The sequence below is a fragment of the Heterocephalus glaber genome, unplaced genomic scaffold (genome assembly GCF_053883595.1).
Source record: "Heterocephalus glaber isolate CG9 unplaced genomic scaffold, H.glaber_assembly_v1.0 deba00000676, whole genome shotgun sequence".
NCBI classification, from domain to species: Eukaryota; Metazoa; Chordata; class Mammalia; order Rodentia; family Bathyergidae; genus Heterocephalus; species Heterocephalus glaber.
This window is the reverse complement of record NW_028258156.1, coordinates 20,771,847-20,795,662: the sequence shown is the minus strand read 5'-3', so window position 1 is coordinate 20,795,662 and position 23,816 is coordinate 20,771,847. Positions and strand designations below refer to the sequence as shown.

The window sequence follows — 23,816 nt, the reverse complement described above, 5'->3', positions numbered from 1 at the left end:
CTCACAGTGACATCCTTTCCCTTCCCCATGGTAGCAGCATTCAGATGGAAGTTGTCTGAGAGCTTGTCTGAGGCTTTGCTTTCCTCAGCATGAGTAAATACCAACAATCATATCATTTTCCTGTCCAAAAAAACCTTTGAATTTGCAAGGAGCACCAAAGGCACCTGAAGAGACTTTAACAAAATATAGCCCCTTGAGTTTCAAGGTGATGACAATTTACACTTGATGGGGCAACCAAGTTGCAGTCAACTTGATTATTACCAAAAAGGGTAATCAACTCCCAACTTCATCTATTTGTGCAGTTTATACAAATAATATTCCCCCCACAAATCCCAGCAGGTCTGAATCTCAATTCAAGGTACAGTGACTCTCTTAATACCTTATATATGTACATATATACTCCTATGATACACAAACTATATATATAGAATATATAGATGCAAATATAGGAACATGGAGGCACAGGGAAGCTACACTTTTACCCTTTCTTTTTTGTAAGGAATAGGTTTAGCAACAGGTAAACTTATTACTGTGTTGTCAGTTTGCTAGGGCTGCTGTATCAAAGCACCTCAAACTGAAGGACTTAAACAACAGAATTTTATTGTCTTGCAATTCTGGAAGCCAGAAATCTACCTTTCAGAATCAAGGTGTTAGCAGAATTAGTCTTCTGAAGACCAATGGTATAAACAAATCTGCCCACAAGCCTCATACATAAATCTCTTTATATCAAATTTCTGAGCATATGGAGTTTGCAGGTTGGATGAATATATTACAATGGTTTCATGCTTTATTGATTTGTGAGGTTGCTAGTTAGTCATGGCGGACACAAAACAAATTACTGAATCTCCTCTTGATAAATATGAATGAGATTATGGCTTGAAAGAAACACAATCAAATTTTAAGATTCTACTGGTGACAGAAATGCAAATAGGGAAAAATATCTGCTGAATTTACATCTCTGTCATGTTGACTCAATCTGACTCAATATAATGTTTTTAAAAAACAGATCCATCACGCCCCATCAATAAGGGTATTGGGGTCTCACACTGCAGCTTGAGACTACTTCATTTATTCAAAATCAAGATAGATATAGCTGTCGCTAAGGTTATATGATACATACATATCAATCCCTGAAGCAAATTTTGCCAGAATGTTATGGTGGGAAAAAAAATGGCAGGCACATTGTACCTAACAGTAATATAGAGTCATATCATCATTCCTTCGGTACTTTTGTTTTTATCATCATTTATTACGTATTTACATATCTTGGTGAAGTAAGGTTGGGTGGTAAAAATGTTTTAATGTTTTATCTCTATTTTCTACAAAGGAAAATGAGGCACTTAGTCAATTTTCAAAGTGATGTAGTATAATGACATTTCCTAATTGATCTAACCCCCTAACTAGTTGAGAAAGGCCATGAAGTAACTCAGCTCACATCTTGGAATAAAACAACAGATGTGAGAGTCACGGATTTAGCTCAGTATTTCCGCTGCCTGCCTCGAAAACTCAAGGTCCCAAGTTCGATCCCCGATACCAAAAAAAAAAAAAAGATGTGGCAAACAACAGAGAGGAGTGCTAATGACCCACCACCAAGGAAAGGAGATTCTGTTTGTGAAGCTTCAGCATGAGTGCTGAGCTCCTCATGTGCTGGCCTGCCAGCCTTCTCACTTTTCATTTCTGTCCTGTGTGCCTCACTTCTGATTTCTTCACACTCAGATGGTGGAAAGCAATCTCAGAAAGTGCTTAACTCAATCAGTGTGCAGCCACCCAGACACCTCCGGTGGGGAATGACAAGCACCAGTTTCAGACAGCAGAGGGGAAGGAAAGCTGTGTGCAAATCTGGAATCATCTGTCGTGAGCAAAGGTGGAAAATTATAGAGACACTCTTCAGGGTCACAGAGATAGCATTTAGGATTCCATGACTGCAATTTTAAAAATGGTACCCTTCTGGATTGAATCATTTCAACCGCCTGCTCAAGTCCCTAATTTAGAATCAGGAAGCAAATTACAATCTACAGAATCCAAGCATGAAATTATGAATGTTTGATTTGCTATGGTCTAGACTTCATCTATGTCTTCAATCCAGGGCCGAAAATCCCCTGCTTTGTCCAACAAAAGATCTACCTGACATTCTGATATTCTGCAATATTCATGTATCTGGTCATTCATTCTTTTGCTCATTCATTCTTCAAATATGGGGCTCTCACATACATACACCAGCCACAATGAGAAAAGCATCTCAGGCTCCTAATGGAACAGAGAAAGAACTCAGTTTCTGTGGTCAGAGACCCAAGGAAAGCTGACAAACTTCAGACTATTTTTTCTACTTTTCTTTATCATGGAGGGACCTGGCCGCTCAATGTTATTGAGAGAAAATATCAAGTATTTTCATGCAGTTAAGTTACTTCTCTTCATGTACGACCTGTCCACCTGACTTTTATCTAGCCTTATTTGCTCAGGTTTCACTGGGTATCTATTATGCTATGCTCCTTCAGTTGACGGAAGAAACTCTCTACTTAGACGATCCTGAAAAATTGTTCCTGAACTTAACTTTGATACATTATAGGAGTTCACTCACCATACCATCCTATGCACAGTGAAGAATCCTGTTTGACATGAATAATTACCCCAAATAGGTTTTCCAAGTTCACATTTTTACATTTCTAACTTCCTCAAGCTGGGGCCACCTGTATATACAGGAACAAAATAGCCAGAAAGAAGAGCTGATCTAGCTAAGAATTTAACTGTTATGATGAAACAACTTTAGCTTTGACTTGGAAAATTCTTAATACGTTTCTATTAACTCTAAAAGTGCTATCACATTTCATTTTTGCAGGGTGATTTAAGAGTTATTTCTATTTTACGATAGCAAGTCACTTGGGTGGCCTAAAGTCCCACAATAAAATATCTCTAAGATGTTTAGGATTAGATGCAATGAAATGGAGACTATCCTCCATTAGCCAAGCAATCACTATACAATTTTTATTCTCCTCCCTTTCTTATACTTTCCTGTTTTAAGTTATTACCTTTACAGTGCTCTCCTCTTCACTGTCTTCATTATTTAAATTTTCTCTCACTCCTTCTGCTTTAGGACACTTCTTCAAGTTGTCAGAATTCTCATTACTCACCTGAGCCTCCCTTTATCTGAAGCCCTCACACTCTCTCATCCCTAATCTTCCATTCCCAGTCCCCACACAGGAAACCACTGACCATGAACTCCCTCATTCTCTGTGGTTTAGCAGAACCAGGACAGCAATCAATCCCTGATACATCACTTACCTTCCACTACAATTCTGCATCATGGTAACAGTTGCTAGTAACATATAGATTACAGGCATGGTGTCTTAACACACTTCATCTATTAAAATGCAATTTACCTTAAAATTTATGAGATATACAAAGTATATACCACAACTTATGTAAAATACATATATCATGTCATATAAGGCAATATGATCAATTCTGAAGCAAATTAGCTTTTGTTTATATTATAGTATTACTTATGTCTGAATTTCTACCTTACTGTTTTGCTCATATCACTCTCAAGTCCCTAAAAGAAGAGATATTTATTTAAATGTATTAAACATGTATATAAAATGGATTTTAACCATCATGCTACAAATATCAGAACAAAAGACTATGTCATCAAGTCATTTAAGTAGTCAAAGATGACAAAGCAAAATTTGATAATTTTTCAACTTTCACTATTCCAGTTTTCAAATACTACAATTTTTCAATTTCTAGTAGTAGCTTTATGGGATACTAGGAAAAGTTTCAAATTACCCCTAGCTTTTTAAAAATTTTCTTTACAGTCTAGTAACCTCTTCTTCCTAGTAGCTGTTTTGTTATTCTAGTTACATATACAACTAACTTCTCCAATTAAAACATTTTAAATCAGATGCTGCCTACCAAATTGAATGGAGAACTAAATGCCATACAAAAACTTCAATAGCAAATATAAGAGTAATTGACCTCCCCACACTGGAACCAGAAAGCAAAAAATCACTCTTCATAAGGATATTCACAGAAGGGAAAAACACTGGGTAGTCAGTATTTGCAAAAGTTTTATCTTATATATCAAACACTCTGAAGACAACAGCAAAAGACTGTAATTTTACAAGGGAAGCTAGCTGGGCATTTCTGTACTGATTTAACTAGATAGGAGAGGGGAACACTGCGAAACAGTCAGAAGAATATTTGCAATGCAATTAGAGGGGCCAAGTGCATCTGAGTGTATGCCAGACACAGGGGCCTCTCCTTAATTCGCACGGTGCAATGTCTTCATGGGGTGTACAGCATCGAGCTGCACGTCCTACAGTTTTCCAACTTTTGTCATTTAACTAGATGTTTACTGAGTGCCTTGCCTGGGCACTCAACATTTCGGGTACACCACCCAGCACTATGTGCGTTGTTCCAACACCATCTGTCACTTAGGCTTCCATACATTCAAAAATTTTAATTCCAACTAATCTACAGAGCACTCAAACTGAAGCTATAATTCAAATTTCAACATGAAGCTTGAATTCCTTTTCAGTGTTCTTCAACTTTGACCCAACACCCCCCCTCCCTTCACTGAAAAGGGCCAAGACAACAGCCCAGCAAGTGGGGCAGGCAAAACAGGCCTCCTTTGTTCACTTTTGTCCTTTCAGCTCTCTATTGAGGTAAGAGACTGAAAAGGCGCACCAAGCTTTGGAAGGCGGCAGCATGCTTGCTCACAAGCCATCCTCCCTCAAAGAACCAGAAAAACTCCAGGATGAACCTCTTTCACAGTTCATTCTTACCTTAAGGCGTAATTAGTGGAAGATTAGTACTTTTCCTCTCCCTTTCCCTTGAGAGAGAATCTGTTCATGGTGTTTAACATGGGCTTGTAATGTTCATCAAAAATGCATACTGTAAAGCATACATTCAAATGCCGAGACATCTGAAAGTGGCATGGAATTAGCTTTAAAGTTGAAATTTGGAAAAAAGATCACTACATGCTGAATACATGTACTGAATTTTTTGAATGCTCTCAGCCCACTTGAGAAAGATAAATCAAATTCATTGCATATTACCCAGTGGAAGACCTCCTACAGGATTCCCTCAGATTACCCTGGGAATGGTTTTTCTGGCAACAATGGATTTTGAACCAATATACCATACACATCATAAAATTTAAATATATATGAATATATATTCAAAAAACTTTTTCCAGTCCTCCTATCATTTAATAATAAGGATTTGTAAAGCATCCTTTTTGTCCAATAGTAACAGTCATTTCATTCTCACATGAATTTAACAATGCTTTAATACAGGGCAATATAGAAGAAAATCAGAGAACATATAACACAAGATAGGATTTGTCATTTCTGTTTTTAAGCTGAGTAAGCCATCTGGACAGGTTGAGCCATGGAGTAGAATTAGTAGTGGTAAATTTGTTCCTTTTGCCACTGGCATTTCTTATACCCACTAGCTTTTTAGTCACTTGAGGGAAATCCTGCATCAGACTGTTAAATTTTTTTTCTAATTTGAAATTCCAATCTTGTAGGCCAGGAAAATAGGTCGATTAAGTTGACACCACATCTTTTTTATTAGCTTGGCTAAGCAATTATAATTGGGTGGCAAGGGTTTATGCTGTCATCTTTGAAGATTCAATGGTGAGTAGAAATGTCCAATGCAGAACTGTAATTTACAACTCCAGCACATCCCTACACATTCAGCATAAAGATATTCCAATCTATTTTTAGATCTAATTTGCTCTTGACCAGAATTAAAATAATAATGTCATATGGGGGGCCAATAATGCCACCGCATACTAATTTAATCTACTCTTGTAGCAAGAACATTTGGCACGAGTGCACCAGAGACATATACACTCCAATTCACGCTCTTAAAGAAATCAACAAGAGGCTAGGCGTGGTGGCACACGCCTATAATCCCAGTGCTCAGGAGGCGAGGCAGGAGGATCTCTGGGAGTTCAAGGGCAGCCTTGGCTACATAGTGAGTTCAAGGTCAGCCTGAACTACATGGTGAGACCCTGAATGAAAACAAAAAAATCCACAAGAGTATGTCAATAGTGCTTTCCTATCCTGGATATGACAATACACATACTGCACAGCATCTATTCCATGCTTTACACAAATGCATGTAGCCAATCAAAACTTGTTGGAATCTATGTCTCCTTTTAGTAAAAACTTTAGAAAGTACAGGGACAGCATCTCCTACCCATTAGGTTAGCCATTATCAAGAAAACAGAAAGTAACAAGTGTCAAGGATGATGTGGAGAAACTCGAACCCCTATGCACAGGTGGTGGGAATGTAAGATGATGCAGCTGCTACAGAGAACAGGAAGGTGGCTCCTCAGAAATGTTAAAATATAAGCACTATCTGACCCAGCAGTTTCATTTCTGAGTATATACCCAAACAAATTCAAAGCAGAGACTCAAACAGATATTTGTACTGTACACCTATGTTCACAACAGAATCATACGAATAGCCAAAAAGCAGAAATAATCCAGGTGCCCACCAGCTGAGGAATGAATAAGCAAAATGTAGTATATGAAGAATGAAATATGTATACAAGGGAAGGAAATTTTGATACACGGATGAATCTTGATGACATTACGCTAAATGAAACAAGCTAGTCACAAAAGAACAAAGCCTGTAAGACTCCAACCCTATGATGTGCTAAGGGCAGGTAAATTCAATGACACAAAGTAGAATGGTGGTTGCCAGGGGCTGGGGGAGAAAGGATAAGTTATTGTTTCATGGGTCAAAGTCTCAGTTTGGGGAGATACAAACGTCCTGCAGACGGAGAGTGGTGATGGCTGCACACAACGCCACTGCACCTGCTGTCACTAAACCATATACCGTACTTTAAAATGGGTAAGTTTGTAAATTTTATATGTTACGTGCTTTACCACAATGAAAAAGTAACTCAGCAATAACATCATATTTTATAACAATATATTGCACTTGTCCCTTCATTTAAAAATAACCTGATAGTGAAGGATTTAAGTTGCTAAAACTGAAAGCAAAGCCATTCCTAAATTTTACTCCCTCATGTAGTCTGCTCTTTCTCATTTTGAGAGGGAAAATTAATAATCATTGATTTGCAAACACAAGGTCCCAAGTTCAATCCCCGGTACTCCCCCCCCCCACAAAAAAGCCAAGACAATAATCATTGATTTGGGTACATTTTATCGTTCTTAGAAATTTTAACCAAACTCACAGGAGCAGAGAGTAGAGTGGTGATTTCAGAGTGGGGTGTGGGGTGTGGGTGGGAAATGGGGAGATGCTGGTCAAAGCGTACAAAGTTCAGTTAGGTAGGAGGAATAAATATTAGAGATGTGATGTATAGCATGATGGCTATGTTTAATCATGCTGTACTGCATTCTTGAAACTTCCTAAGGCAACAGATCTTAAATGTTCTCACTGCAAAAAGCAACATTCAAGGTGATGGATATGTTACTAGTTTGATTATGGTAATTATTTCACAACATATATCTCCATCAAAACACCAACCTTAAATATATGCGATTTTTATTTGTCAGTTATACCTCAATAAAGCCAGATGGATGGTAGAAACTTCAGCCTCTGACACGAATAGAGGCCAAAAGGGGCTTCTCATTTGCCTGTGCTGAATAAGGGTTAAATAAAATAAGCCTCTAGATTCTTACCCTTGCCATCTAAGTATCTCCTCTGTCCTCACCTGCCACGAAGATTCAGGTGCAAAAACATGACATTTAAACTAAAAAGAGCACCTACATATACTCAGGGATTTTCAATCATTTTCAAACCACTTCCTCTTTACCAATCATCTCAGCAGCTAAGGGCTGACCTGAAGCAGTCCTTGGATCCAAACACACAAACTTGCCAGAGAAGACAAACATGCTAGGAGCTCTTGATTCCAGCTAAACTTGCTGTGGACTGCCATGCTGCTCTGAGGGAAGCTGTTCATTGGGATGGGGGTGAGATTGCCAGGGCTGCTGATGTGGGCAATAAATCAGGACCTTACCATGCATGGGGAGAGCATCAGCCTGTGTGCCTCAGGGGTCACTGTTGGAGAGAGTAGTGACTGCTGGGGGCCATAAGTGGGCTTTCAACATCTATCACATTCTGTTTCATGACTTGAGACTAGCTGCACAGGTGTGTTCAGTTTGTACAAGTTCATCAAGCTGAAAATTTATGAGGTGTTTAAAAAAGAAAATGTGTGTAAGGGGCAGTATGCAACCATGGTGATAAAATTACAATTAACCTCCCAAAGGGCAGAAAGTTTTTTACTCACCATGGTCTCCCCAGTATCTGGAAAAGGAAGCTATATACTCAGTAAATATTTATGAATGAATGAATGAATGAGTGAAAGAATGTCTTAGAGACAAGTTTCTTGGGGTGTTCTATTAAATAACTCATTTGCAAATATACAGCATAGTTACAGATTCTATTCAAGGAAAACTATGTCTACATAAAAGCATTATTGGAAGCGATTCTTAAGGAAATTTTCTACAACCTCGGTGTATACACTCTCAGTGCCCTCGAACACACTTTTAAAGCCCTCACACCCAACCATTACTGTCTCCACAGTCACATGGGCCTCACAGGAAGTTGCATTTCCAAAAATGACCTGCTCTTCATTTACTGTTACTGCAGGGCAACAATGATCCGATGGCACTGGCATTCGACCCAAAGACCACATCACTACCCTGCATTACCAAGACCAGCTACCCTTCTGAGGCCCACTGCACTCCTTTGGAAACTGAAAGGGCTAGACACAATGTTGGGTGAGTTATCTTTAGCTCTATAATTCCAGAAATACGTGAAATGTTTAGCAGCTTTCCTGTAAAAAAGTAGAAAGAAGGCTGAAAGAAGATCATGAGTCCGTGGAATTACAAACACAAAATGAATCTATCTTTCCAATAAATTGGTTAATAACTCTAAAAGCCGTGCCAGGAATAGCTGATTTCACTTTCATTTCAATTCTTCTTCGCTACTGGCTAACATCAAGCACATTTGCATATGCGCCACACATTCCCATATATTTAGGATATTGAATGCTTTCCTAGGTTTCTATGCTAGGGCCCTATTCCAACTCCACATCCAATTTGAGGAATGACTCTTCTGCAGTCAAAACAATCTAAACGGACATTTAGGATTGGGGCCCCGAAATAGAGGAATTTGTCAAATAGAAACATTGTTTTTTCCTTTAAAAAGTTTTCTTGAAATTATAATATGCCAGGAACATCTCTGTAATTGCAGGAGGCTCTGGTTAGTAAGAACACTTTAGTGACTGTAATAGGTTGGACTGTGGGTTAACACCCACGTACTTAAAAGCTAAATGGAATAAGGAACATGTAAAGGAACTCAGGGCAATAGAAGGGAATAAATTTTTTTCACATGATCCCCTTAATTACAGTATTGCCTGCCACTGTGAGGCCCACGAGGGTCAGAATTAAATGGGCTTATAATATACCTTCCTGGTTTTAAACACTCGGATTCTAGGGTTCCCCTAAGTTAATGAAAGGCCACATTTTCACAGTCTGGGACGGCAAAGTAGAGCAAAAAGCTACTCCCTCCTACTTTCTAGCTGGGTGGCCTCCAGAAAGTTACGTGACCGAAGTAAGCCTCTCTGTCTCATAATTTTTTAAATGAGATTGTTGTTGGAATTAAATGAGATGATACGTGCAACGTGCCCACTGTCAGGCACATGTGAAGCTCTCCCACATGTTTACTGTCATTACCATTAAAATCCATTTAACTGTCACATTATCGCAGTATTTTCACAGCAGAGCATGGTTAGCATAAAGCACTTCCAACCCAAGCAGCCCAGGCCGGCGGGTTTGTATACAGTAGCCACTGTGTTCCTGGTCAGAACAACCCCAGGGGGAGCTCCTGGTGCAGAACCGGAGCCCGAGACCCTATGACACTCGCTCCCTCTCTTCCTGCAAGAGCCTCGGGCGAGGAAGCGCCCAGCCCCTCGGACCTGCACTTCAGAGCCCTAACCATGCCAGCCCCTCCCAGGACATCTCCGCGCCTGGTGTAGCTGAGGGCTGGTGCCCTGCCCACGGACAGCAGACGAGGTAGAGCAGGCAGGCAAGAGACGCCAACGCTCGGCGACCTCCGTCTGCGCCCGCCGCTGCGGGAGGGCACAGGAGATGCGCGGCCGCCAGGGGCCTGGGCCCGGGGATCTCCGCCGGGGCGCTGGCTAAGGCCGGGAGAACACCTCTCCTCGCATCACCCGACCGCGACCACCGGGTACCGAGGTGCCGGGGCGCCCACCCGCGCGGCGGGGGGCCCGGGGCGGCTCCCTGCGCAGATGGCGCCGGCAGCCGGGTGGATGATGCTCCAGCCAGCACCTCGCGGCGGAGCTGCCTCCGCGAAGGGATTTTCCCCTCCGTCCCGAGCCCGGAGCGCTGGTCAGGTCCTCAGAGGCTGGGTGTGGTGCTGGGACTCCCGGGCTCGCACTCGCAGACCAACAAAGCCCCCCGCCAGTGCCCGCACCGCCGTCCTCGCCGACTTCTGAGTCCTCTCCGGAGCGGCGGGAGCCGAGGGAATCCGGCCTCGCCCCACGAACTCGCCCCGCGCAGGTGTGAGCGCCTCCGAACAAAGCCCACGCCCAGCTGTGCCGGGCACCGGCGGGCAATGCCGTGCGCTCCGCCCGCTGGGCGCCCTCCGCGTCCCCGCAGCGAAGCCGGGGCTCCGGGCCCTGCAGTCTGCGGTGCGCACGGGAGCCCGGCACCCCGGCTTCGCGGAGGGCGCGGGCGGGAGCGGGGTAGAAGTTGGCGGCGCTGCGGTGCGCGGGGCCGGGGAGGCAGAAGGAGTTGGCGGTCCGCTGCGGGCCGGCGCCGCCTGACAGGAGCCCCCGCGCCCTCCTCCGCTCGAGTCGCCCCCCGGGGCCGGACCGAGCGCCCCGCCAGGCGCGCACGGAGCTACTCACGTTCTCGCGCCGGCCCGCCGCTCCACCCGAGAGCGACCGTCGTTCGCGTGTGTGACGACCCTGTCGCCTCCAGAGGCCGCAGCCGGGCCGCCCCTGCGCTGTGCCCCGCGCCCGCCCGCGCGTCTGAGGCTGGGAGCGCGGTGCGCGCCGCCCGCGACCCCGTGAGGAGAGGCCGCCGCGCCCGCGCGCCCCTGCCCAGCGGCGCGCTCCCGCCTCCCCTGCGGCGGCCACTGCCCGGTGAGGGGTTCCGGCCGCCCGCGCCTCACCTGCGCGAGCCCGCGAGCCGCTTGCGGGAGGAGGGCCCGGCCAGGAGTGTGCGGGGACGGGTGCTGGGGTTTGGCTGCAAAAGACGTTCCAGAAAATGGGTGGCGTTTAAATGCCACTCACAGGTTTAGGTTTCGGTGGGAGGTCTCTCTCTCTCTCTCTCTCTCTCTCTCTCTCTCTCTCTCTCTCTCTCTCTCTCTCTCCCCCCCCCTCCCCCTTTCTCCCCCTCTCCCCCCCTCTCCCCCTCTCCCCCTCTCTCTCCCTCTCTCCCCCTCTCTCCCTCTCTCTCCCTCTCTCTCCCTCTCTCTCCCTCTCTCCCCCTCTCCCCCTCTCCCCCTCTCCCCCTCTCTCTCCCCCCTCTTTCTTTCTCTCCCCCCCCCTTTGTACACATTTAATGTCTTCTAAACTCCTCAGTTGCGATTGGCATTGAGTAGGTGGTGGAGTAGGTGGTGTTTCTGTTCGCTTGTTTTACAGCTGACCTTTCCAAATATCCCTCAGAAAGAGAGTCATTGCGTAAGGTGGATGCTGTCCACATCGCCGTGGGGATTGGGTTTCTGGTCCCAGCGAACAAGAACAAATTCGTTGAAATGTGCTGATTTTCAGATTTGGGAGTACTGTGGAGTTGTTAAGGACTAACCAGGATTTGCTAGCTATGTAGCATCTGGATAAGTACCCGGCCCAGTATCCCTAGATCCTCCACACCCAGGAGCCTGCCAGGTACACCCGCCTGGCCCCTGCAGCAGGTCCTCTTTCACTTGCTCTCTTCAGCTTTCTCGTTTGATTCAAGAAAACATTTTCGAGCTCCTCACCTCCCCCACCAGCGACCTCCAGGGCAGGTGCTCGGCAGGACTGGGGAATGGAGAGGGAAGAGCTCTTCCCTCAAGAGGCTCACAGCTCCTCTGCCCTGGTCAACTTCAGCTTGAATTCACCACTTGGACCCACCTCCTTGGCAGGGAGAAAGCAGCTTCTTTTCTCTCCCCTCCTGCCAGCCACAAGGGCCCCTGTGTCCCGGAAGTAATGTGGGGGTCCCTGCCTCCTGCATCCTTGCTAGAGTTATTCCCTCATTCCTCTCACTCTGTAACCCTGCTCCTTGCTCCACCGCCACTCACTTGGGGACCTCACATCTCGATTAACTGTCCACATATCCCTCTGCAATACCTCTCAAAAAAGAAAATAGGGCTGGGGATTTAGCTCAGTGGTTCCACCGCCTGCCTCGCAAGCGCAAGGTCCTGAGTTCGATCCCTGGTACAGAAAGAAAGAAAAGAAAGAAAAAAAAAATGATTCCATGCTACTACTTAAAACATCCAGACTGGTTCTCTGTGGTCTAAAACTAAATTCCAGGTCTCCTGGTGTGCTCTCCACCCTGCCTCCTCCAGTGAAGAGAATGTTTGCTAACTGTAAGCCTCTGCGTGTGAGTCCTTCCACCTAGAATATCAGTCCATCGCTTGTTCTTGCAGTGACCTCTTGATCATCCTTCAAACCCCCAACTCGGTTGTTAACCACCTTTGTGAATTCTTTCCTGAGCCCTTGTGTGTTGGAATCATCTGCTTGCATGCCTCGCTCCAAGCAGTTCACTTCTCTGAGAACAATTTGTCCTATTTTTGTGTCAACTGATCTCCCACCGATAGAAATGAAGCCACAGTCCCACCTGTGAAGAGGACTTACAGCCCCTCAACTCCCTCCCTCCCTGCTGGGAGTCTTGGGGTTCCCAGCATGTCCTTCTCATGTGTCCTACCCTGTACTCTGCTGCCCTGAGGCTGCCCTTTGGACACCCAAGGCTGTTCAGTTAATCACCTCAGTGATTTCCTGACCATGTTCTTTTCCTTGAATCCTCCAGGGCAAGTCTGTGAGGTGGGAAAATGACATTCTCTCCTTCATTCTTACACTGGCTCTGGATGGCAGTTGGTCCCCTGGGCACTGAACCCACTGGGCCGTTTCTCCCTGTGTTACAATCTCATAAAAACCCTCCTTAACTGCTTTGGCTTCTGTGTGAATTCCCCTTCCTCTTTAGGCCCTAGTCCTGGCCCAGGACAGAGAGAGAATGAGGTCCTGTGAGGTCCACACTGGTCCTGACGCTTGGAGACCACTTCGGATACAGACGTGCTCAGGGTTGTTGAAGGATGAGTGCATGAATGAATCTCAGGCAAGGGCCAGCTTCTCTGGGTGCAGCCTCCCTCACTGCTAAGGTAGAATAACAGCCCAATACACAGGGTGACTGTGAGCATCAGCCTGGCACACTGGACAGGATCTAGGACATTAATAAGTGCCTGGCAAATTCCAGTTTGAATGGCAATCAAAGAAATACATACTTGAATTAAAACAAAAAAAGAAGCCAGAGAGGAAAATTCTTCAGAGGGAATGGAAACCACATTAACAGCATGGAATTAAAATTAAAGATGTGTGATGCTCTATGATGTTTGTAAGAACACAAAATTATTTTAAATTTCCAGCTTTAATTTCCAGTGTATGGTTTCAACTGCATTGCAGCCCTTACATTGCTGGGGATTAGTCTCCCCAGAGGATGAGCTAGTGGCAGGGAGAATCAAACAGCTGCTGCAGGAGAAGCGAAATGAAGGGAGCATGGAGGAGGGGCTGGAAGAATGATCTGAAAAAGGATTAGAAGGATGCCTGAGTGGGCAAAGGACTTTCTAATGCGTTCTATTTGATTTGCTTGGTGATGCACACGGCATTTCCAATTGGCTGCATCGCCAGTGAGATGCCCAACTCACCTCCCCACCTTACGCCCCCACCTCCTATTCTGAGCTTCAGTCCGTCCTAACCCACATGAGGGCTGGGAATGAGGTAAGTCTGTTGTCCTCATCACTTGATAACAAGGAATTTTCCCTAAGCCTGGGGCTGTTGTGAGCACTTCACGTTTGCCATTCCATGCAGTATGTACTGTTGTCCTCCCCTTTCAGGGAACGAGGCAAGAGAGGTAAAAAAGTAACTGGCAGAGATCACACAGCCAGCCGCAGAGACGGGACCCAATCCTGGGTACTAGGAGTCTACAGGCCCACCGTCTTAACCACACTGCTACACCACCTGCCAATCACGGCGCACTAAAGTTCTCTTGTGTTGATGGATGCATCAGAATGACACTGCATGAAAACTGCGAATCAGAAGGCCATGGAGCCCCCCAGTGGTACCTGCGATGAATGAATATGTTTTTGCCTTTCTCTTCTTTTGCAGTTTCTCAGAATTCTATCTCTTCTTTTCCTTCTCCACTTTTTTTTCCTCTTGCCTAATTTTTCATCCTAGTTTTCTTAATCCGCATGCATGCCTCGGGCCTGTCAGGGGAGGTGGTGTACTTAGCTGTGCCCTAAAACCTGATATTAATTTCTCCAAGACCTAACAGAGACCCAGTGATGCTAATAATGAGCAGTGTTTTCATGAGCAAATTACTTCCCCTCTCTGCCTGTTCCCATACTGTGAAATGAAAGAGTCGGGTTAGGTGAACATGGAAATTCTTTTTCAGCTGTGCCACTTTATGACTCTAATGGTAACCAAGAGCATTTATTTGACTCCTCTAGTGAAACTCAGATGAAAGATGGCTGAATTTTGGGTCAGGAAGATTGGAGCACTGAAAAAAAAAATATACTCTATAATAGCATCACAGGGTAGCTTGTTATAAAAATGGCTTATTTCTTTTTTTCTTCTTTTTTTGGGGGAAATGATGAGACAGAGTCTTGCTATGTAGTTCAGGCTGGCCTTCAACTGACTGTGTAACCCAGGCTGGCCTCAGACTTGTGGCAATCCTCAGCACTCAGCCTCCTGAGTGCTGAGATTACAGGTGTGTGCCACCACACCCAGAAAAAATGACTTATGCCAATGTCATCATTTTAAGACTCTGTGGCTGAGCAACATGCATTTGTGTTCTATATGAAAGAGCACTGCAACCCAGTGTTGTCAAAAAGCATAGTTATTATCTGAGAAGTTTCTAAGATGGCTTCCACTTACCCCTCCTCCTGATTCATGCCCTTGTGCAATCCACACCTCTCACTGTGTTAGCTTTCTGTCTCTGTAACAAACACCTGAGATAACCACCTAATAAAGAGAAAAGGGTTATTCTGGCTCATTGTTTCAGAGGTTCAGTCAGTGGTTGGTCCGAGGACCAAAAGAAGCCCCATTGCTTCTAGGCTCATGATGTGGGAATCATGGTGGAGTGCACGGTGAAACAAGACTGCTCACTTCATGGCCAGGGAACAAAGGAGAAGGGAGACGAGGCTGGGGTCCTGCAGTCTCGTTCCAGGGCACAGTCCCAGTGGCCCCCACTAAGCCCCACCCCTGAAAGATGCCAACACCAATCTGGGGACTAAGCCTTCAACGCATAGGCCTTGGGAACATTCTAGATCCACGCTGTAGCAAGTATCGTCTAGGCCTAGTGGCTCGCTTCTGAGGAACAGTTAACCACGCCAGTGGGAGGTCACCCCTGACATCCAGGCTATGAATGACTCTGCTTTCTGTTTTGCTCATCTGCCTGCTTGCTTGGAAGACATGAGTTTGCCTGTGTCGAGCTGTGCACACAAAGGCTGACAGCCTGGGAGGACTAAAAGGAGCTGACTGCTGCCTCAGTCTCATGGGTGAACTTGAAAGCCCGTCGTCCCCCAGCCAAGCCTTGGGAAGACACCAGCCCGGGCTGACTCCTGGACTTCAGTCCATGGGAGACCCTGTGCCTTGGACTCAGCCAAGCTGTGTTTCATCTCCAGACCCACAGAAATTGTAAGACAAGAAATGCTGCTATGTTAAGATGCTGAATCCGTCACTGACATAGCTGTTTAAGTGTATTTCAGAGCTCTGACTCTGCATCTGACCACAGGCCTATTTCCTGGCTAGAAAAAGGACAAAAACGTTCAACTGCCATTGGCATAAGGTGAAGATGCAGTGCTAGATAAAGAAGCAATTGTGAGAGAGATGAGGCATCAGTATGGCTTTTCCAATTAGCCCCAGTCTTCCCTAGCTCAACACCCCAGAGTCATACTGTGCCCCTACACCACTCGGGGGTGGACTGTCCACTGTGCCCCAGCCAGAGCTGGTCCTTTTTGTCCCCTCAGCTGCCAGCCACAGTGTCAGCTGGCCCACACTGCTAAAACTTTGTAGTGTGTGATTGTTACTCATTATGGATAATAATAGTATATGCAGTTATATATTCACAATATACAAGTAATGCTAGGACGTGCAGTTTGATGCATCACCTGATCCATGAGCAATGGAAAGTTTCCACAGACGCAAAACACCAGTTGCTCCCCCATGCTTCGCCTCACCATCTGCCACACAACCACAGAATCCTGCGTGCCAGCCTGATGCCATTTGGGCACGTGGCAAACAGAAGCAGAAATTTGAAACCCGTGTCTTACCTGGTGCTTAGCAACACGGTATCCCCACACCTAACTAAAAGGAGGTGGTGTGCAGTGTGATGGTCACACTGCGGGGAATGTGCCCTTTGTGGCTGCCATATGTGGATTTCTTCTCTGAGAGCTTGTGAGTCACTAGGATCTTCATTTTGGCTCAACCCACTGCCTGCCATGCTTGGAGAACCAAGTTGGAAAGAGCAGGAGCATTTTCAGTGATAATAAGCATGTTCCTATAGCCAACTCCTCCATCTGTTCCTACAGTTTCCGTCTACAGGAATGTACAAAGGTTCTGCAAAACAGATTTAAGACTAGCCAAGGTCCATGTCCAATCAGCCGTTGCAGATGGGGTCATCAAGGACAGGAAACTGCTGCTCGGGAAGAGATGCTGAGAAACTTCTGATCTTTGCCCTTCATTTCTGGCTTCAGGGGGAAAGCTGACAGGTACAATGAAGATAAATTCACTGCGGAGGAAAGGAAAAAAGTACTTCAGATGCAGGACTCTGCTGTTCTAAGTAAACAGTGATTCAGTGGCTTTCTTATGAGGGGTGATCGATAAATAGGGTGAATGTTTAAATTTTTTTTTTTTTTTAAACTCATTACAGTAAAAGACACATTGCCAAGAATCATGGGATAAGTGAGTTTGAAGTGAGATGGAATATTCTGAGTATTTCAAGGGAGATTAATGGCAATATGTCTTTTCCTGTAGTGAAATTTAAAAATTTAAAGTCACTGTATATTTGATCGCCCCTCACTGTTTACAGTAATGTCTGTCAAATAAAAATATTGTGATGTGTCCTCATCCACTTTATTCACTGAGCCTCGCACCCTATGACTTCCAGCTCTTCTCCAAAAAAACCATGAAAGGTAAACATTTCGAATCAATCCAGGACATGGAGGCAGCCAGGACAGCACAGCTAGACACTCATGAGTAGGAGGACTTCCCGAGCTGCTTCAGAAAATGGCAAGGATGATGGGATAAGCGTGTTCAAAGTGAGGAAATATTTTGAGGGGGATCTATAGCAAAGTGTCTTTTACTGTAATAATTTTTAAAAATTTAAACATTCACCATACTTTTTAACATCCCTCATATTTACCTGTCATTTGTTGCATTTTTAAGAAGAAAGGGGGTCTTGCCGGGGATTTAGCTCAGTGGTTCTGCTGCCTGCCTCACAAGCACAAGGTCCCAAGTTCAATCCCCCGGTATTTAAAAAAAAAGAAAAGAAAGGGGGTTTTAGGTTAATACACAATTTGCATTTTCTTTTAACCCTTGATTTAAATTTTACTTCTTTGAATATTTTTAAAATCATGATAAGATGCACCTGACAAAATTTACCTCCTTAACAATTTTTAAGGGCATAGTTCAGTGGTGTTAAGTACATTGTGCAACCCTCACCACAAGCCCTCTCCAGAACTCTTTTCACCTTGAAAACTGAAACTTTATACCAATTAAAGAGCAGCTACCCCTTGCCCTCTCCTTCCAGGGTCTATAGCAACCATTCTTTTTACTATGAACTTGACTGTTCTAAGCACCTCAGATAAGTGGGATAACACAGTAGTTTTTTGTAACTGGCTTATTTCACTTAGCATAGTGTCCTCAAGGTCCAACTATATGTCAGAATTTTTTCTTAAATGATGAATAATATTCTATTACACATGCATACCGCATTTTATTGATTCATCTACTGATGAACACTTGGTTGCGTCTACCTTTAGGTTCTCATGAATAATACTTTTTTTTTGAGACAAGTTCTCACTATGTAGTCCAGACTGGCCTTGCACTCACTGTGTAGCCCAGACTGGCCTCAAATTTGCAGCAATCCTCCTGCCTCAGCCTCCCAAGTGCTGGGATTATAAGAGTGCACCTCTACACCCAGTGAATAATAAATACTATTATGAACACAACTGTACAAATATCTCCCTGAGATCCTACTTTAAAACTTTTTTGGATATATACACAGAACAGAGATTGCTAGGTCTCTAGCTAGATCTAGCTAGATCATATAATAATTCTATTTTAAGTTTTTTGAGGAATCAGCATGTTGTTTTCCATAGCAGCTGCATTGCTTTACATTTCCACCAACTGTGCACAAAGGTTCCACATTCTCCACCTTCTTGCCAAAACTTACTTGTTTTACCATTTGTTTTAGCCATCCTAATGTGTCTAAGTTTTTCCAACATTTTCTTGTCAGCTATCCATAGAATACAGGAGAGTCTAGTGTTTTAGAAGGCCCTGCTCTGGCCCTCCCAGAGCCTGTAGCACCCTCCCCCTTACAGACCGCATCTGGGTACCTAGGATTGAAGAATTCCAGTGGGACCTGCAAAAGCTACTTCTCTGGCAGGGTGTGGTGGTGCATACCTGTGATCCCAGCACTTTCCAGGCTGAGGGCAGAGAATTGCTGAGAGTTCAAGGCCAGCATGAACTACATAGCAAGACCCTGTCTGAAAAAAATAGAAAAGAAAGGAAAAGAAAAGAAAAGCTCCTTCTCCATGCTGCCCAAAATGGACTGCTCTGCTGTTGTGCACAGCTGCAGACCTCATAGGTGGCTGGTACAGGTGCCTGCACAGATGTGGGTGTGGGTTGGAGTACTCAAACTGAGTGTGCTTGAGGGTTTCAAAAGGCTTAAGACTAATAGGTAAGCCGGGGTGGGCTCTAGGTTGGGTCTTCCCACACCACCACATTCTAACACAGAACACCGAAGAACCTAAGAATTCTACATTCAAACCTGGATATCAATCCTGCTCTTTTAATTAGTTAGACCTGCATGTGAACCTACAATTATAGACCTTTCCCAATCCCCCATGTGTTAGGGAAGATAATGAATCTATTTCTTAATGAAATGGGTATACTGATACATTAAAACATACTGAAGACACTAAATTTACTTCTGGATTTAATATTGGTTTAGCAATAGTTCATATTTGAATAGACCTAATCCTAATTCTTCTTTTTCATGAAACAGCAGAGAAGAGGGAGCCAAGATTAATTGGAACAATAAAATTTTCTTAAAAATGACTACTGCTATCTTAATTTTTGGCCAAGAACCCTGAGATTTTTTTTCTCCCAGTAGCCAAATGTCTCAAAAGTTTCCACAATTTTGATATTAATTTTATTAGCAATATTTTAAACAGCATTGTAGCATATATAAAACATTAGGTATTGGATACTAAAAGCACAAAAGTTACTTCTTTTAAGAAATATCAACCTAAGCAAGTGAGCAGGTATATTATATAGAGCATATAAGATATTTTGTTACTGAAGACAGTAATTTTTTAAACTATTGAGTTTTAAATCTTGATGTGTCATTATATGTTATGCCAATTAAACACCTGTGTAGGGCCAGTCTGCTCCCTTTCCTTAGAATGAGCCCCCCATCCCTGGATGCTCAAGCGGGGTTTCTTACTCGCCTTTGTTAAGAACCAACCTGATCTTTGTCAGCTCCCCAAGCTAAGGTCCCTTACTATTTTTCTTACTTTCTAGTTAAAGCTTTTTTCTGAAAAATTAAAAGCATACTTGTGTATAGTGCTTAACAAAAAGCTTGGCACATAACAGGCTCTGAATTTGGGAGAAGAGTGTGAGATTTGTGAATTGGAGACATTGAGATTCCAGAGGATATTTGCTCAAAGTCACATGGTATCTTACTTACTTTTCTTGTTGCTGAGACAACATACCTGACACCCACAGTTAAGGGAGGAAAGGTTTATTTGGCTCACAGTGTGTAGAGGTTTCAGTCCATAGTGGGCTGGCTCCAAGGCAGCGTGGCACTGCAGAGGGGCATCGCAGAAGAGAAACAGTTCATGTGCAAAGCAGGCCAGGCAGGTGGCAAGTAGCAAGCAAGAGACAAGAGACAATTGCTGCTCTTTTTCTGTTCCTTATATTTTTATCCAGGATACCCACCCGTAGGCCAGGTAGCACTCACACTCTTAATCCTACCTAGAACTGTGCCAAGCCAATCAATGGACAAATCCTTGATCCCAGCATCACATGCTCCAGATCCAGCCACCTCTGAAAACACTCCACCTATGACCACATGAGGCTTTGGGGGGACATCTAGACACAAGCCATAGCACATAGTAAGGCCAAGCGTTGTGGTGCATTCCTGTAATCCCAGGACTCAGCACTCAAGAGGCTGAGGCAGGAGGATTGCTGCTAGTTTGAGACCAGCCTGGACTACATAGTGAGTTCAAGGCCAGCCTAGAATACACAATATATCTCAAAAAAAAGTCACACAGTAAAAAATTCCAGCAGGGATTTGAATCAAGGTCCACTTGTGCTTTCAATAAATTCATCGAGCACCCAATATATAAATAGGGTGCTCAGCAGTAAGAGCTGCAGCAGTAAGAGAGGCAAGAATCCCCATCTCAGGATTCTTTCAGCTTGGAAAGGAGAGAATGACACTAAACAAATATTTGCCTAATTATCTCATTTCAGTTGTAAAAAGTGCAACAAAAGAAAAGCTGAGGATGTAAGAAGATTGTAAATATGTGGAACCAAATTTATGCCTGAGGACCAGACACATTTCTCGGAGGGTTTTAAGCTGAGTGAAGTGAGCAAGGGGAAAGAGACCACTGGGAACAAGAAAGGGGATTTGTATAGACCACAAAAGGTAAGAGGGTTTGGGCCATGCAAGCACCTGATAGAGCAGCCGGAGGCTGGAGCACGCTGAGGAAACGGGAAAGATGCATGAGCTGAGGCTGCAGGGACACACGGGCCAGGTGACACAGGCCCTTGATGTTGCGATAAGGATTTTGGAACACTGAAGGATTTTAAGCTTCCTGCTTACAGATGGAGAACGGATTAGAAGGAACAAGAGTGGATGTAGGAGACTAATTCAGAGGCTTATTAAAGGGCTCAGGGGAAAAATGATGGAAATGAAGCAGAACGAATGGAATAAGGCTCTGTAAACTGAGGGCTAAACACTGATGGGGCCTGATCAGGACTAAGGGAAATAGCAGGTGGAGGAGGTGTGGGGGCCTAGGCTGGGACCGCTCGGGTTAGTGGGATAGAACAACCTGGACGAGGGTCAGCTGGGGAGTTAGGGGTAGGGCAGAGTGCCCAGGCAGAGCTTAGCGTCTTGAGCCTGAAGTGCTGTTGCTGTCCCAAGAACAGGAGACGAGTAATGTGTGCATGTGCATGTGTGTGCGCGCGTGTGTGTGTGTTTGTGTGTGTGTGTGTGTGTGTCCTGCGCACAGGACAGGTCTGCGGGAGATGGAGAGGGCGACTGAGAAAGTGGAGAGCAGGGGTTTGCCCTGCAGCAGAGAAGCGAGTCCTTTGCCAAAGGGCAAAGCAAGCTGAGAAGTTCACGAGGTAAAGGGGAAACCCTGGAAAGGGCAGTTTGGAAGCCTCTGAAAACTGAGGAGAGAATGTTCTGCAGTGAAATGTTGCTAACAGGCTGAAGAGAGACCTGAGAAACCATTCCTAGACAGAAGACTGGCAACCTTAGAGAAAGGCAAGTCCGGGGTGATTAGGAGGAGTCAGCTTGGAGTGTAGACTGAAGAGGAGACTGAAAAGGAGACCTGTGAGTAGTGACGACCTGGAGCAAATGGGGAGAACGTGGAACCCGAGGAGACGTCTGTCTGTAAAATAGGGAGACTGGCCTGTATTTAAATGCCAACAGACTGGATCTAGAAAGTTTAAAAAAAATGAAGTCACTGCAAAGGACTGTCCATAAGCAATAAATAAAAGTAGTGACCATACTTTCCAAATTAAAAATTAGGACAGATGATGATGGCATTACAGAGTATTAGAGATCTTGGAATAATATAAAGCTGTATTAAATTACCTCTGTTCACAATTTAAATAAAGATCACCCATGTGTTAATCAGATTCTCACCACTATGACAAAATACCCGAGGGAAAAACTTAAAGGAGGAAAGACTTGTTCACTCCATGATTGAGTGGCGCCATTGCTTCTGGGCAGAACACCTTGGCGTAAGGGTGTGGCAGAGTGCAGTGCCTTATCTCCTGAGGCAAGAAAGGGCTGGTGGGGAGGAAAGGAGAGGGACAGACAGACAGACAGCGTTGACTGTCCCGGGCTGAGCTTCTTGTTGCTGCCTCCTGTTGTTGCACCTGGGCTGTTTTCTCTTACCAAGTGCTGTTTTGAGACAGAAAAGGTAGCAGAAACCAAACCACTTCATCTCCTGCTTGCTTCCATTTGCTAAAATTAAAGGACCCTCCTATTAATAGTCTAACAACTTCCAGTGTAACACAAAATGAGGGTACCGCACTGTAGTTTCAAATGATCATTAAGGCCGAGGAACATGCAAACTGTCTGTTAGTGCTACTTTAAGTGAAAATGGTGGGACACAAAATGCTATGTCCACTATGACTGCAACTTGAAACGCATACAAGAGAAAGGTAATTTGCAAATAAACCATTCTATTAAGATGACAAACTTTGGACTGTTTCTACGTCATTTCTCTAACATGTGACTGGACACACCTTCTTTTCAATAAATATTTTTATTGATGATCTTGGTTTGGTTTTATCATTTCTTTCCCTTCTCCATCGTCATGTCCTACACCAGTGAGTGGAAATTGGTGGGCGTGAGGACATTCCTTGGAGTTGGCAGTGAAACTTGTAGTTTAGGTAGTGAATGTTCTTACTCTAAAGCCCAAGGATAGAGCACTCGCGAATGTGTGCCCTGGGTTAGGGGTCTTGGCATTCTGGTGATCTTTGAAAGATGGTCCAGAAATAGAATACACCATAGTTATTTGATCTTACAATAAGGGAAACACACATGGGTGAAGCAGGGTATGTGCTTACTTAAAAGATTTTCTACACTTAGGCTTTTTAATGATTCTTTTTGGAAATAATGGTATTTAAAAATAGAAATAAGGGCTGGGGATGTAGCTTAGCATCACAGCACCTGCCTGGCAAGCATGAGGTCCTGAGTTCAATCCCAGGTACCAAAAAAAAGAAATAAAAAAAAATTTAAACTTTGGTATATTTTGCTCATTACTGCATACTTGTATTGCATAAAGATAAATAAAAGTTTTGTGATGTAGAAGGTATTTATTAATAATGTGATTAAGTCTTAATTTTTTACAAGTCCGGATTTTTATTAAGCAAGATGATGTTCATTGTCACTGAAATCATTTTGGGTTAAGGAATAATGAACAGTGATTCTTCATGGAGCATTACGTGTCAGTCAAGTATATGTGGATATTATGTGATTTTTTTTATCTTGTTTCATCCTTACAACCATACGATTTTCTGATATTGTTATCTCAGTTTACAGGATTAAGAAACTCTACCTCACAAGGGTTAACTTGCAGTAAGGTCATGTGTA

The 23,816-nt window shown here is 44.1% G+C and overlaps 2 protein-coding genes and 1 long non-coding RNA gene across 45 annotated transcripts in view; 1 reads left to right on the top strand and 2 right to left on the bottom strand.

The window, feature by feature from the left end:
* The window catches only part of Nrcam (neuronal cell adhesion molecule), a 318,132-nt gene extending 306,788 nt beyond the window's left edge, over positions 1–11,344 (bottom strand). For 27 of the 40 annotated variants that reach the window (XM_087206460.1, XM_087206456.1, XM_087206455.1 and 24 more), the window contains exon 1: positions 11,179–11,252. The gene's annotated coding sequence lies outside the window, so the exon portion shown is untranslated. Of the gene's footprint in view, positions 1–10,912; positions 11,055–11,178 lie in introns of those variants that run through there. The other 13 variants (XM_087206465.1, XM_087206477.1, XM_087206474.1 and 10 more) reach the window with 8 other exon arrangements.
* Positions 11,345–11,544: 200 nt separating this feature from the next.
* On the top strand, positions 11,545–17,326 carry LOC147829282 (uncharacterized). The gene is made up of 2 exons (XR_015449292.1): positions 11,545–14,318; positions 15,313–17,326. It is a non-coding gene; the product is annotated as an uncharacterized LOC147829282 (long non-coding RNA).
* The window catches only part of Pnpla8 (patatin like domain 8, phospholipase A2), a 50,226-nt gene continuing 43,143 nt past the window's right edge, over positions 16,734–23,816 (bottom strand). For all 4 annotated transcript variants that reach the window (XR_015449280.1, XR_015449281.1, XR_015449282.1 and 1 more), the window contains 2 exons: positions 17,622–20,289; positions 16,734–16,988 (listed from right to left, as the gene is read on the bottom strand). The gene's annotated coding sequence lies outside the window, so the exon portion shown is untranslated. The remainder of the gene's footprint in view (positions 16,989–17,621; positions 20,290–23,816) is intronic.